Genomic DNA, 16,358 nt, shown 5'->3' on the forward strand with positions numbered 1-16,358 from the left:
GTGCCAGCAACACCTGAAGGTTACAAGTTTGCAAAATGAGTGGTTCAAATAAAAGACAGCACAAAAGTACTAAACATTACTTCTCAAACTGAATATCTACTAAAGTCCAACAACAAAATGCTCTAAATTGGAATCTGTTTGAAAGACAAAATTATTGATAAGCTCTATCACAAAATATGAAGAATGTTTAAGTCGTGTTTTTTGCAATAGATTATAGGCTATTATAAACTGAGTGGTTCGAGCCCAGAATGCTTATTGGCTGACAGGTGTTGTAACAGCGTTCTTCGTTTGTAGAAAGAGAGTCGGACCGAAATGCAGCGTGGTGGTTACTCATGACTTTAATGGAAAAAGTGACACATGAAATAACTATACAAAATACAAAAACAACAAACGGAACGTGAAACCTAATTTACAGCCTATCTGGTGAAACTACACAGAGACAGGAACAATCACTCACGAAATACACAGTGAAACCCCGGCTACCTAAATACGGTTCCCAATCAGAGACAACGAGAATCACCTGACTGATCGAGAACCTTCTCAGGCAGCCAAGCCTATACAACACCCCTACTCAGCCGCAATCCCAAATACTACAAACCCCAATACAATATATAAACCCATGTCACACCCTGGCCTGACCAAATATATAACGAAAACACAAAATACAATGACCAAGGCGTGACAGGTGTGGTATATTTAAGCAATAAGGATCGGGGGAGTGTGGTATATGGCCAATATACCACAGCTAAGGCCTGTTCTTACACACGACGCGTCACAGAGTGCCCTGATACAGCCCTTAGCCATGGTATATTGGCAAGTGTAAAACAACCCAATGCCTACATCTGCTTATAGGCTACACTAGTAATAAAGTATACCCGTGGTATACAGACCGATAAACCATGGCTTTCAGCCAATCAGCATTCAGGACATGAACCACCCAGTTTATAAACAGACCATATACCATGGGTATGACAAAACATGTATTTTTACCGCTCTAATTACATTGGTAACCTGTTTATAATCTCAATAAGGCACATCGGGGGTTTATGGTATATGGCCGATATACCACGGATAAGTGTTCAGGGTTGCGCCTAAGAACAGCCCTTAATTGTGGTACATCGGCCATATACCACAACCCCTCGGACCTTAAGCAATAAGTATAAAATGTAGCCTATATTTGTGCTGTTATCACATTTTACAGTGTGACAATCCCGGAGAGAATCGTCTCAGCTATGTATTGAAGTTCCTAGAAACCACTGCTCAGAGTAAATTAATTGCCTTCCCTCATGGGAGTATCACTTGGGAGTAACAGAGCGAGACAAATAACTCCTCAGCATATTGTATGTACACAGGTAGCAAAGTCCAAAGTAGTTGGGCATGATGCCATCTCTATTCTATGATATAAAACCATAGAAGATCTTTCTGCCTTTTAAAAATTGTACCACAATACAATGTAATCAAACATGAACATGGTTGGCTAACTGAGGAAAGAACCTCAATTTACCTTGTCATCAACAATCCACTCCCACATGTTATACACAAACATAGGGCTACACTAAAAACAGGGAATGTGAAAGAACGACAGAATGCTACATCCCAGTGGTAGCCTACGCTATGCAGTGTTGACACAAAACCTCACCACCTAGCGGAGAAACTGTACTCCAGGTTTACCTACTGTGAAAGCTCTGGGCAAATAATACTATGGCCAAGAGAATGAAGGATTAATTCATCAGAAAATAAATACACAAATCAGCAGAACATGCAATGACTGAATCAAAGTATCATTAGCAAGTTAACATATAGTTAGTTGCACAATCCTTCCTCAGGTTCAATAGCTCTAAAACATGGGGAAAATGTGGACATTCGAGAAAGTCAGAGAATTTGCAATGTTCTTAGCGTGCATTGTGTATCCAAACAGGAGCAAAATCATTTCTATCACACAGATGGTCGGAGTGTCATTGCTGTCGGGTCCTCATTTAAGTTCAGCTTGGCAGCATGGGAAACGTTTGTGATCTTGTCAATGTTGGTCTTCATTCTGATGTGAAAATTAACTAGTAAGTGGACCAGAAAATTCATTCAGGAAATAGAGAACTGCAGTATAAAAATAGGATGACTTTAGATAGGAATTGTAGAGAGACTACTTCAAAACACTTGCAGATAGAGCATTTGATCAGGCACATTGCTCACACTAGGAGATGTTGACATACACAGTGTACAAAAAAATTAGAGACAGGTCCTTTCCATGACAGACTGACTGGTGTAAGCTAATGATGCCTTGATTGACGTCACCTGTTAAATGCACTTCAAAAATCAGTGTAGATTAAGGGGAGGAGACGGGTTAAAGAAGGATTTATAAGCCTCGAGACATGGATTGTGTATGTGTGCCATTCAGAGGGTGAACGGGCAAGACAAAATATTCACGTGCCTTTGAACGGGATAAGGGAGTAGGTGCCCGGCGCACTGGTTTGAGTGGGTCAAGAACTGCAGCGCTGCTGGGGTTTTGCCACACTCAAAAATGTCCTGTGTAGAATGGTCCGCCACCCAGACGACACGCAGCCACCTTGACAAAGGTGTGGGAAGCATTGGAGACAAATGTCGGCCAGCATCCCTGTGGAGTACACACCCGACGAAGTGAGACTGTACTGAGGGCAAAAAAGGGGTTACAACGCAATATTAGGAAGGTGTTCCTAATGTCTTCTACACTAGATTATTCCAACACATATACCCTGCATTATCCTAACCTTCTTACCTCAAAAAGGTGGACATCAAACACTTCATCCTCCAGAGAGTCGGGTGCTTCCTTTGCAATTTGCTAGGGAGAGAGAGAAAAAGGTTTGCTGTGTTAAGCGCACCAAATCAGCCATATTGGAGAACCGCAGATATCAAAAGACTTTGCATGGAACAAAAATACATTTGTAAAAACTATGGTAACTAAACTCAGCAAATTAAAAAAAGAAGTTCCCTCACTGTCAACTGCCTTTATTTTCAGCAAACGTAACATATGTAAATATTTGTATGAACACAACAAGATTCGACAACTGAGACAAAACTGAACAAATTCCACAGACATGTGAATAGCAGACATTGAATAATGTGTCCCTGAACAGGGGGGTGCTCAAAAAGTAACAGTCATTATCTGGTGTGGCCACCAGCTGCATTAAGTACTGCAGTGCATCTCCTCATGGACTGCACCAGATTTGCCAGTTCTTGCTGTGAGATGTCGTCCCACTTTTCCACCAAGACACCTGCAAATTCCCAGACATATGAGGGAGGAGGATGTCTTCCCTGTAACGCACAGGGGGGATCCAACAGGTCCCAGACGTGCTCAATGGGATTGAGATCCGGGCTCGTCGCTGGCCATGGCAGAACACTGACATTCCTGTCTTGCAGGAAATCACTCACAGAACGAGCAGTATGGCTGGTGACATTGTCATGCTGGAGGGTCATGTCAGGATGAGCCTGCAGGAAGGGTACCACATGAAGGAGGAGGATGTCTTCCCTGTAACGCACAGCGTTGAGATTGAGCTTGTTATCATTGCAGGCAGTCCGATGATGCTGTGACACACTGCCCCAGACCATGATGGAACCTTCACCTCGATCCCGCTCCAGAGTACAGGCCTCGGTGTAACACTCATTCCTTCGACGATAAACGCGAATCCGACCATCACCCCCGGTGAGACAAAACCGTGATTCGTCAGTGAAGAGCACTTTTTGCCAGTCCTGTCTGGTCCAGCGACGATGGGTTCGTGCCCATAGGCGACGTGGTTGCTGGTGATGTCTGGTGAGGACCTGCCTTACAACAGGCCTACAAGCCCTCAGTCCAGCCCCTCTCAGCCTATTGCAGACAGTCTGAGCACTGATGGAGGGATTGTGCGTTCCTGGTGTAACTCGGGCAGTTGTTGTTGCCATCCTGTAGCTGTCCCTCAGGTGTGATGTTCTGATGTCCCAATCCTGTGCAGGTGTTGTTACACGTGGTCTGCCACTACGAGGACAGTCAGCTGTCTGTCCTGTCTCCCTGTAGCGCCATCTTAGGCGTCTCACAGTACGGACATTGCAATGTATTGCCCTGGCCACATCTGCAGTCCTCATGCCTCCTTGCAGCATGCCTAAGGCACGTTCACGCAGATGAGCAGGGACCCTGGGCATCTTTCCTTTGGTATTTCTCAGAGTCAGTAGAAAGGCCTCTTTAGTGTCCTAAGTTTCAATAACTGTGACCTTAAATGCCTACTGTCTGTAAGCTGTTAGTGTCTTAACGACCGTTCCACGGGTGCATGTTCATGAATTGTTTATGGTTCATTGAACAGGCATGGAAGCATTGGTTAAACCCTTTACAATGAAGATCTGTGAAGTTATTTGGATCCTGAAAAAGGGACCTTTCTTTTTTTGCTGAGTTTATATACCGGTTTGTGAAACGCCTCAAGTATTGCACTTACAGGACAACAAGAGGTCTACAGTAAAACAATTAAAAGTGAGAACTTTAATCTTAATCGCCTAGTCACGTTTCGAATAGATTGGACAGGAGCCAATATCTCATTTGTACCAGTTACGGATTAAAGATAATAGGCTATGCACTAAATTGACAAAGTGCCATACCTAATTGCACTAAGCTGTAAAAAAAAAGTATGGTCCATTTGCACCAAGACCAAGTTTGAGACATCCAGGTAAAGATTGAATGTAAAAGAAAGAGGTGAATTGAGTGGTGTGCTTTTACCTCGGATGTAGAATGTGCAGGGGCTAAACCATATCAGGCACACTGAAGGATCGTGACCGGCACATTTGTTGGTTCGCAGCACTCAACAGCAAGGTGGCTGCAACAGTCTTTGTGACAGCTCACCCCACAGGGTAGAATGGAGAAGAGTATGAGTGGTTGCTGTGAGGTTAAATCTTTAGGAACATCTGAAAACAGATAGGATTGTTACTGGCATTGCTAATGTATTGCTCGATAGCTAGCATACCCTTGGCTTCTTATAGACAACCCCACCTCTTCACGGAGTATCTTAAATAAGACATCCATCTTATTTTAAGTACATACAAATAAAACCTGCACTTCTTTTTGTTTGAGGAAAATGTTCTTACCACGACTGATGTGGTTGTCTCACCTCCCTATCTGAAGATGAATGCACTAACTAAGTTGCTTTGGATAATGACTAAACATGCCCCCCCAAAAAATAAATATTGCTTTTGTGTTCAACTAAGCAATAGGTTTTGGAAAGGTTTTGCTTGAGGTACAGTGCAAATAACAATCTCTGAAATATCCACTGAACAAAAATATAAAACGCAACATGTAAAGTGTCAGTCTCATGTTTCATGAGGTGAAATAAAACAATTTAACCAGGTAAATGAACACATTCTCGTTTACAGCAACGACCTGGGGAATAGTTACAGGGGAGAGGAGGGGGAATGAATGAGCCAATTGTAAGCTGGGGATGATTAAGTGACCGTGATGGTATGAGGGACAGATTGGGAATTTAGCCAAGACACTGGGGTTAACACCCATACTCTTACAATGACTGCAATGGGATCTTTAATGACCTCAAAGAGTCAGGACACCTGTTTAACATCCCATCCGAAAGACAGCACCCTACACAGGGAAGTGTCCCCAATCACTGCCCTGGGGCATTGGGATATTTTTTTATACCAGAGGAAAGAGTGCCTCCTACTGGCTGTCCAACACCACTTCCATCAGCATGTGGTCTCCCATCCAGGGACTGACCAGGAACAACCCTGCTTCGCTTCAGAAGCAAGCCAGCAGTGGGATGCAGGGTGGTATGCTGCTGGCAAATAAATAAAATAAAATACTTTTTTTTTTAAATGCCAGAAATGTTCCATATGCACAAAAATCTTATTTTTGTGCACCCACATTTGCTTACATCCCTGTTAGTGTGCAATTCTCAGTTGCCAAGATAATCCATCCACCTGACAGGTGTGGTATATGAAGCTGATTAAACAGCAGGATCATTACACAGGTGCACCTTGTGCTGGGGACAATAAAAGGCCACTTAATTTTTTGCAGTTGTGTCACAACACAATGCCACAGAGTTCAAGTAGAGAGGTCTCTAATATAAGCCCTGCTCTTATTTTAGGAAATTTGGTAGCACGCCCAACCAGCCTCACAACTGCAGACCACGTCAACCCAGGACCTCCTTTCCAGCTTCTTCACCTACGGGGATCATCAGGGGAGAGGGGTGCTGAGGAGTATTTCTGTCTGTAATAAAGCTATTTTGTGGGGGAAAAAAACTCATTCTGACTGGCTGGGTCTGACTCCCCAGTGGATGGGCCTATGACCTCCAAGGCCCACCCATGGCTGTGCCCCTGCCCAGTCATGTGAAAACCATAGTTAAAAGGGTCTAATGAACTTATTTAAATTGACCTATTTCCTTATATGAACTGTAACACAGTCAACACTTTGAAACTGTTACAGTTCCACTTTTGTTCAGTATATTAAACTATTACTATATTCCATACCATTGTGCGTGGGGCGCAGAATTCTGACAGATCCTTGTATTACTGTACCTTTACACATCCATCTTGTAAAAACCCCGCGTCGGTCACTTTTTAGCGTTTAAAAGGACAGGGTTGGTGGTAACTTTCAAAATGTTACCGATTGCTGAATGAGCATTTTATCCAAATTGCAGGAAGCAATTCAAATCTATCATAAAATCAACAGTGAGCAGTTAAGGAAAGTTACAAACCACGACTTTGTCAGCATTCTCAGGAGTCAAGTCATTTGCAGACAACTTGATTGATTCAAAACAATTAGTACAGAACAGAGCTAAAGTTAGTGCACGGGCTATGAAGCAGAAGATGTGCACCGAAAGAGATAAAACGAGAGAGAAACACTTTTAAAATAGGAAATAGAACCGGTGTGTGGGGTGTGTTTTGTTACATAATATTACCATCAGCACCCTTACTGTTCTACTTCCTAAATGGTGTTTTCTGAATATCTTATTCCACAATCGCAACAACACTAGTCATAATTTGAGCATCCTCTGCTATGGGGGGGGGGGGGGGGAATCAAGACATCATTTGTACACACAGGTCTTGGTACTAAATGTTTCCACCATGTTGATTCATACGTTATGTCGCTTATGATTAAAACCGCTTTTACATGGAGTCTTACATAGTTGAAGCGTAGGCATTCTTACAACGCCTTTACAGGGATGGCAAAGTGTAGGCTTCCTGCAGGTCATCTCTAAAAACGTGTGGATGAACGCCCATCTTGATGTTCAGGAAAGAGCTGGCCTTGGTGATGTAGTCGATAATCTCCTGACTGATTCTACCATCCCTGAGCGGGTGAGGGGGTCAAATGTCAGTATTACAGTAACAAGAGACTGTGTGTGACTAATGTAACTAAACATGTCAATTCAGCAAAAAATAAAACGTCCTCTGACTGTCAACTGTGTTCATTTTCAGCAAACTTAACTAACATGGGTAAATATTTGCATAAACATAAGATTCAACAGACAAACTGAACAAGTTCCAGACATGTGACTAACAGAAGCGGAATAATGTCTCCCTTGACAAAAGGGGGGGGGATCAAAATAAAAATAAAACATTCATTATCTGGTGTGGCCACCGGCTGCAATAAGCAGTGCATCTCCTCATGGACTACACAAGATTTTCCAGTTCTTACTGTGAGATGTTACCACACTCTTCCACCAAGGCACCTGCAAGTTACCAGACACATGAGGGAGGAGGATGTCTTCCCTGTAACGCACAGCGTTGAGATTGCCTGCAAATAACAAGCTCGATCCGATGATGCTGTGACACACTGCCCCAGACAATAACGGAACCTCCAGCGCGATCCCTCGGTGTAACGCTCATTCGTTCGACGATAAACGCGAATCCGACCATCACCCCTGGTGAGACAAAACCACGACACGCAAGTGAAGATCACTTTTTGCGAGCCCTGTCTGGTCCAGCAACAGTGGATTTGTGACCATAGGTGACATTGTTGCTGGTGATGTCTGGTGAGGACCTGCCTTACAACAGGCCTACAAGCCCTCAGTCCAGCCTCTCTCAGCCTAGTGCGGACAGTCTGATCACTGATGGAAGGATTGTGTGTTCCTGGTTTAACTCAGGCAGTTGTTGCCATCCTGTACCTGTCCCGCAGGTGTGATGTTCAGATGTCCGGATCCTGTGCGGGTGTTGTTACACATGGTCTGCCACTGCAAGGACGATCAGCTGTCCGTCCTGTCTCAGGCAGCTCACAGGACATACATTGCAATTTATTGCCCTGGCCACATCTGCAGTCCTCATGGCTCCTTGCAGCATGCCTAAGGCACAATCACGCAGATGAGCAGGGACCCTGGGCATCTTTCTTTTGATGTTTTCCAGAGTCAGTAGAAAGGTCTCTTCAGTGTCGTAAGTCTCAATAACTGTGACCTTAAATTGCCTACAGTCTGTAAGCGGTTAGTGTCTTAACAATCATTCCACAGGTGCATGTTCATGAATTGTTTATGGTTCATTGACCAAGCATGGGAAACCGTGTTTAAACCCTGTGCAATGAAGACATTAAGATTTTTACAAATGATCTTTTAAGGACAGGGTCCAGAGAAAGGGACCTTTCTTTTTTTTTTTGCTTTGTTTAGTCAAGATGCTGGCCGTTATGACTAACACCGTAGCTTGAATTATTCATTTACTACATCTGTCATGAATAGTTATGACCTGTGATACTCACTGACTCTTATCCAGGTCATCAAACTTGCAGAGGTATGGGAGTTTGGTCCTAATGATCTCAAATCCCTCCTGTAGAGGTGTAGTCGTCTTCATCAGCGTCGGAATTCTTAGGCACTGACTGAAATATGGCCAAATTAAAGGATCATTGTCGTGTTTCATAATTGCATTCAATAGGTTGAACAGCCTACCGCAACCATCTTCTGTATGCGTTTGCTGCTGAGGAGGTTGGCTTCGGGCTTAACTGAAGATGATCACTCCTCCATCACAGGCAGGCTCGTGGAAGAAGGACAAACCAAAACAGAAATATGGATTACGCACAATTTCACCTCGCCTGGCAGTACGTGGCTTCCTCTGCAGAGACAGCTGATAGATCTCTTCCTCTGAATGGTACTGGTCCAGAGATACCAGACAGGAACAATACACAAAAATAAAATGCTAAAGCTAACCGGTAAAACAAATCTATCAAGTCATTCAGTATCAGTCACCCGGGCCAAACCATGGGCAGGTTGAGCAGGTCCATGGTGGCATCAACACTGAGTGGGGCGGTCTGGGTTAGCGCTAGCTGCTGGAGGATTGCATACAGCTGCTGGGTCTTGGCCAGGTTGACCTGGGTCTTCTCGCGGTCGCTCCAGTCAGGCAGGGCCACTGCTATCACGTGCTTTCGCTTCCAGGATGGGGAAGCGAAAGCACGTGCTCTCTGAGATATGCTGGCGGTACTGGCTGTAAATTAAACAGGTGGGGGGGGGGGTTAGGAGGGGTTGTAAAAGACACTCATGGGGGTGTCCACTAAAAGTTGACTAGCAACATCAACTGGAACCTAAAAGACACCTACCATGAGCGCCCACTGAATCTGCCCAAGAAGAGGCAAACAAAAGAAAAACCCAACCAAACTTAAAGACAGGAAGCATACCAAAAAGGTAGAACAAAACTAAATCAGACAAAGGAATGTTTTTCTAGAAATCAGATGGGGAGAGTCCCTCTACACCTCTCAAGAGGACTGGGCCAGCTACTCTTAAATAGCACCTGGGCAGGTGAAAAACCTTCCCACTAACGTGATGGCAACCAGCACAGGTGGAACACATACTGACTAACGAGGTGACACCAACCAGAGTGCCCTGTACTTTAAAGTGCTATACGTGCTAAAGTCCAAAGCCTGTCGAGCAGAATACCGTGGATATATAAATAACTGGGCCACATTTTGACATTGACCTACATTCAAAAATGTAAATGTTTAGTTGTAACTGATAAATGTATGTTTTCACTCTTCTTAACTAAAATATTATTAATATTATTACCTTGCTCACATCGTTGCTAATGTGAGACTGTGTGTCTTTGAGGCGTGAGATGGAGCTACTACTGAGACCCATCAGTGAAGTTCTGCAGCTGTAACAACCTCTACAGAGAGACCAGAGAAAAAATATAACCCATCTGGGCACTAACATAGACAACGAAAGCACAACAGGGAACACAGGGAACACAAGACAGACCAACGTCAAGAGGCAGTTTGGGAGTTGACTCTCTGTCTGACCTGGGGGTTGACTCTCTTTCTGACCTGGGAGATGACTCTCTTTCTGACCTGGCGGTTGACTCTCTTTCTGACCTGGAGGTTGACTCTCTTTCTGACCTGGGGGTTGACTCTCTTTCTGACCTGGGGGTTGACTCTCTTTCTGTCCTGGAGGTTGACTCTCTTTCTGACCTGGGGGTTGACTCTCTTTCTGTCCTGGAGGTTGACTCTCTTTCTGACCTGGAGGTTGACTCTCTTTCTGACCTGGAGGTTGACTCTTTTTCTGACCTGGCGGTTGACTCTCTTTCTGACCTGGTGGTTTTGATCTCTTTCTGACCTGGCGGTTGACTCTCTTTCTGACCTGGCGCTTGACTCTCTTTCTGACCTGGCGCTTGACTCTCTTTCTGACCTGGCGGTTGACTCTCTTTCTGACCTGGGGGTTTTGATCTCTTTCTGACCTGGAGGTTGACTCTCTTTCTGACCTGACGGTTGACTCTCTTTCTGACCTGACGGTTGACTCTCTTTCTGACCTGACGGTTGACTCTCTTTCTGATCTGGGGGTTGACTCTCTTTCTGACCTGGGGGTTGACTCTCTTTCTGACCTGGTGGTTTTGATCTCTTTCTGACCTGGTGGTTTTGATCTCTTTCTGACCTGGCGGTTGACTCTCTTTCTGACCTGGCGGTTGACTCTCTTTCTGACAGGCAGAAATTAAAACAAGAGGCTCCCACGCTGAGGTCTGTCCAACGCTGGTCAGACCAAGCTGACTCTACACTCCAAGACTGCTTCCATCACGTGGACTGGGACATGTTTCGTATTGCGTCAGATGGGAATATTGACGAATACGCTGATTCGGTGTGCGAGTTCATTAGAACGTGCGTCGAAGATGTCGTTCCCATAGCAACGATAAAAACATTCCCTAACCAGAAACCGTGGATTGATGGCAGCATTCGCGTGAAACTGAAAGCGCGAACCACTGCTTTTAATCAGGGCAAGGTGTCTGGCAACATGACTGAATACAAACAGTGCAGCTATTCCCTCCGTAAGGCTATCAAACAAGCTAAGCGTCAGTACAGAGACAAAGTGGAATCTCAATTCAATGGCTCAGACACAAGAGGCATGTGGCAGGGTCTACAGTCAATCACGGACTACAAGATGAAATCCAGCCCAGTCACGGACCAGGATGTCTTGCTCCCAGGCAGACTAAATAACTTTTTTGCCCGCTTTGAGGACAATACAGTGCCACTGACACGGCCTGCAACGGAAACATGCAGTCTCTCCTTCACTGCAGCCGAGGTGATTAAGACATTTAAACGTGTTAACCCTCGCAAGGCTGCAGGCCCAGACGGCATCCCCAGCCGCGCCCTCCGAGCATGCGCAGACCAGCTGGCTGGTGTGTTTACGGACATATTCAATCAATCCCTATACCAGTCTGCTGTTCCCACATGCTTCAAGAGGGCCACCATTGTTCCTGTTCCCAAGAAAGCTAAGGTAACTGAGCTAAACGACTACCGCCCGTAGCACTCACTTCCGTCATCATGAAGTGCTTTGAGAGACTAGTCAAGGACCATATCACCTCCACCCTACCTGACACCCTAGACCCACTCCAATTTGCTTACCGCCCAAATAGGTCCACAGACGATGCAATCTCAACCACACTGCACACTGCCCTAACCCACCTGGACAAGAGGAATACCTATGTGAGAATGCTGTTCATCGACTACAGCTCGGCATTCAACACCATAGTACCCTCCAAGCTCGTCATCAAGCTCGAGACCCTGGGTCTCGACCCCGCCCTGTGCAACTGGGTACTGGACTTCCTGACGGGCCGCCCCCAGGTGGTGAGGGTAGGCAACAACATCTCCTCCCCGCTGATCCTCAACACGGGGGCCCCACAAGGGTGCGTTCTGAGCCCTCTCCTGTACTCCCTGTTCACCCACGACTGCGTGGCCACGCACGCCTCCAACTCAATCATCAAGTTTGCGGATGACACAACAGTGGTAGGCTTGATTACCAACAACGACGAGACGGCCTACAGGGAGGAGGTGAGGGCCCTTGGAGTGTGGTGTCAGGAAAATAACCTCACACTCAACGTCAACAAAACTAAGGAGATGATTGTGGACTTCAGGAAACAGCAGAGGGAACACCCCCTATCCACATCGATGGAACAGTAGTGGAGAGGGTAGCTAGTTTTAAGTTCCTCGGCATACACATCACAGACAAACTGAATTGGTCCACTCACACTGACAGCGTCGTGAAGAAGAAGCGCAGCAGCGCCTATTCAACCTCAGGAGGCTGAAGAAATTCGGCTTGTCACCAAAAGCACTCACAAACTTCTACAGATGCACAATCGAGAGCATCCTGGCGGGCTGTATCACCGCCTGGTACGGCAACTGCTCCGCCCTCAACCGTAAGGCTCTCCAGAGGGTAGTGAGGACTGCACAACGCATCACCGGGGGCAAACTACCTGCCCTCCAGGACACCTACACCACCCGTTGTTACAGGAAGGCCATAAAGATCATCAAGGACATCAACCACCCGAACCACTGCCTGTTCACCCCGCTATCATCCAGAAGGCGAGGTCAGTACAGGTGCATCAAAGCTGGGACCGAGAGACTGAAAAACAGCTTCTATCTCAAGGCCATCAGACTGTTAAATAGCCACCACTAACATTGAGTGGCTGCTGCCAACACACTGTCATTGACACTGACCCAACTCCAGCCATTTTAATAATGGGAATTGATGGGAAATGATGTAAATATATCACTAGCCACTTTAAACAATGCTACCTTATATAATGTTACTTACCCTACATTATTCATCTCATATACATATGTATATACTGTACTCTACAACATCGACTGCATCCTTATGTAACACATGTATCACTAGCCACTTTAACTATGCCACTTTGTTTACTTTGTCTACATACTCATCTCATATGTATATACTGTACTCGATACCATCTACTGTATGCTGCTCTGTACCATCACTCATTCATATATCCTTATGTACATGTTCCTTATCCCCTTACACTGTGTATAAGACAGTAGTTTTGGAATTGTTAGTTAGATTACTTGTTGGTTATCACTGCATTGTCGGAACTAGAAGCACAAGCATTTCGCTACACTCGCATTAACATCTGCTAACCATGTGTATGTGACAAATAAAATTTGATTTGATTTGATTTGATTTGATTTGACCTGGCGGTTGACTCTCTTTCTGACCTGGGGGTTTTGATCTCTTTCTGACCTGGAGGTTGACTCTCTTTCTGACCTGACGGTTGACTCTCTTTCTGACCTGACGGTTGACTATCTTTCTGATCTGACGGTTGACTCTCTTTCTGACCTGGGGGTTGACTCTCTTTCTGACCTGGGGGTTGACTCTCTTTCTGACCTGGAGGTTGACTCTCTTTCTGATCTGACGGTTGACTCTCTTTCTGACCTGGGGGTTGACTCTCTTTCTGACCTGACGGTTGACTCTCTTTCTGACCTGACGGTTGACTCTCTTTCTGACCTGGGGGTTGACTCTCTTTCTGACCTGGGAGATGACTCTCTTTCTGACCTGGCGGTTGACTCTCTTTCTGACCTGGAGGTTAACTCTCTTTCTGACCTGGGGGTTGACTCTCTTTCTGTCCTGGAGGTTGACTCTCTTTCTGACCTGGGGGTTGACTCTCTTTCTGTCCTGGAGGTTGACTCTCTTTCTGACCTGGAGGTTGACTCTCTTTCTGACCTGGAGGTTGACTCTCTTTCTGACCTGGAGGTTGACTCTTTTTCTGACCTGGCGGTTGACTCTCTTTCTGACCTGGTGGTTTTGATCTCTTTCTGACCTGGCGGTTGACTCTCTTTCTGACCTGGCGGTTGACTCTCTTTCTGACCTGGCGGTTGACTCTCTTTCTGACCTGGGGGTTTTGATCTCTTTCTGACCTGGCGGTTGACTCTCTTTCTGACCTGGCAGTTGACTCTCTTTCTGACCTGGCGGTTGACTCTCTTTCTGACCTGGGGGTTTTGATCTCTTTCTGACCTGGCGGTTGACTCTCTTTCTGACCTGGGGGTTGACTCTCTTTCTGACCTGACGGTTGACTCTCTTTCTGACCTGGGGGTTGACTCTCTTTCTGACCTGACGGTTGACTCTCTTTCTGACCTGGCGGTTGACTCTCTTTCTGACCTGGGGGTTTTGATCTCTTTCTGACCTGGGGGTTGACTCTCTTTCTGACCTGACGGTTGACTCTCTTTCTGACCTGGGGGTTGACTCTCTTTCTGACCTGGGGGTTGACTCTCTTTCTGACCTGACGGTTGACTCTCTTTCTGACCTGGGGGTTGACTCTCTTTCTGACCTGGGGGTTGACTCTCTTTCTGACTTGACGGTTGACTCTCTTTCTGACCTGGGGGTTGACTCTCTTTCTGTCCTGGAGGTTGACTCTCTTTCTGACCTGGGGGTTGACTCTCTTTCTGTCCTGGAGGTTGACTCTCTTTCTGACCTGGAGGTTGACTCTCTTTCTGACCTGGAGGTTGACTCTCTTTCTGACCTGGAGGTTGACTCTTTTTCTGACCTGGCGGTTGACTCTCTTTCTGACCTGGTGGTTTTGATCTCTTTCTGACCTGGCGGTTGACTCTCTTTCTGACCTGGCGGTTGACTCTCTTTCTGACCTGGGGGTTTTGATCTCTTTCTGACCTGGCGGTTGACTCTCTTTCTGACCTGGGGGTTTTGATCTCTTTCTGACCTGGGGGTTGACTCTCTTTCTGACCTGACGGTTGACTCTCTTTCTGACCTGACGGTTGACTCTCTCTGACCTCGAGGTTGACTCTTTCTGACCTGACGGTTGACTCTCTTTCTGACCTGGAGGGTGACTCTCTTTCTGACCTGGAGGTTGACTCTTTCTGACCTGACGGTTGACTCTCTTTCTGACCTGGGGGTTGACTCTCTTTCTGACCTGACGGTTGACTCTCTTTCTGACCTGGAGGTTGACTCTCTTTCTGACCTGGGGGTTGACTCTCTTTCTGACCTGGGGGTTGACTCTCTTTCTGACCTGACGGTTGACTCTCTTTCTGACCTGACGGTTGACTCTCTTTCTGACCTGGGGGTTGACTCTCTTTCTGACCTGGAGGTTGACTCTCTTTCTGACCTGGGGGTTGACTCTCTTTCTGACCTGGGAGATGACTCTCTTTCTGACCTGGCGGTTGACTCTCTTTCTGACCTGGAGGTTGACTCTCTTTCTGACCTGGGGGTTGACTCTCTTTCTGACCTGACGGTTGACTCTCTTTCTGACCTGGGGGTTGACTCTCTTTCTGACCTGGAGGTTGACTCTCTTTCTGACCTAGGGGTTGACTCTCTTTCTGACCTGGGAGATGACTCTCTTTCTGACCTGGCGGTTGACTCTCTTTCTGACCTGGAGGTTGACTCTCTTTCTGACCTGGGGGTTGACTCTCTTTCTGACCTGGGGGTTGACTCTCTTTCTGTCCTGGAGGTTGACTCTCTTTCTGACCTGGGGGTTGACTCTCTTTCTGTCCTGGAGGTTGACTCTCTTTCTGACCTGGATGTTGACTCTCTTTCTGACCTGGAGGTTGACTCTTTTTCTGACCTGGCGGTTGACTCTCTTTCTGACCTGGTGGTTTTGATCTCTTTCTGACCTGGCGGTTGACTCTCTTTCTGACCTGGCGGTTGACTCTCTTTCTGACCTGGATGTTGACTCTCTTTCTGACCTGGAGGTTGACTCTTTTTCTGACCTGGCGGTTGACTCTCTTTCTGACCTGGTGGTTTTGATCTCTTTCTGACCTGGCGGTTGACTCTCTTTCTGACCTGGCGGTTGACTCTCTTTCTGACCTGGCGGTTGACTCTCTTTCTGACCTGGGGGTTGACTCTCTTTCTGACCTGGGGGTTTTGATCTCTTTCTGACCTGGGGGTTGACTCTCTTTCTGACCTGACGGTTGACTCTCTTTCTGACCTGGAGGTTGACTCTTTCTGACCTGGGGGTTGACTCTCTTTCTGACCTGGAGGTTGACTCTCTTTCTGACCTGACGGTTGACTCTCTTTCTGACCTGACGGTTGACTCTCTTTCTGACCTGGGGGTTGACTCTCTTTCTGACCTGGGGGTTGACTCTCTTTCTGACCTGACGGTTGACTCTCTTTCTGACCTGACGGTTGACTCTCTTTCTGACCTGGAGGTTGACTCTCTTT

General features: G+C 46.3%; 1 pseudogene; it reads right to left on the reverse strand.

The window, feature by feature from the left end:
- LOC123990481 overlaps positions 1–16,358 on the reverse strand; it is a 53,282-nt pseudogene that overhangs the window by 22,321 nt on the left and 14,603 nt on the right.

Source organism: Oncorhynchus gorbuscha, linkage group LG02 (assembly GCF_021184085.1).
Source record: "Oncorhynchus gorbuscha isolate QuinsamMale2020 ecotype Even-year linkage group LG02, OgorEven_v1.0, whole genome shotgun sequence".
Lineage (NCBI taxonomy): Eukaryota > Metazoa > Chordata > Actinopteri > Salmoniformes > Salmonidae > Oncorhynchus > Oncorhynchus gorbuscha.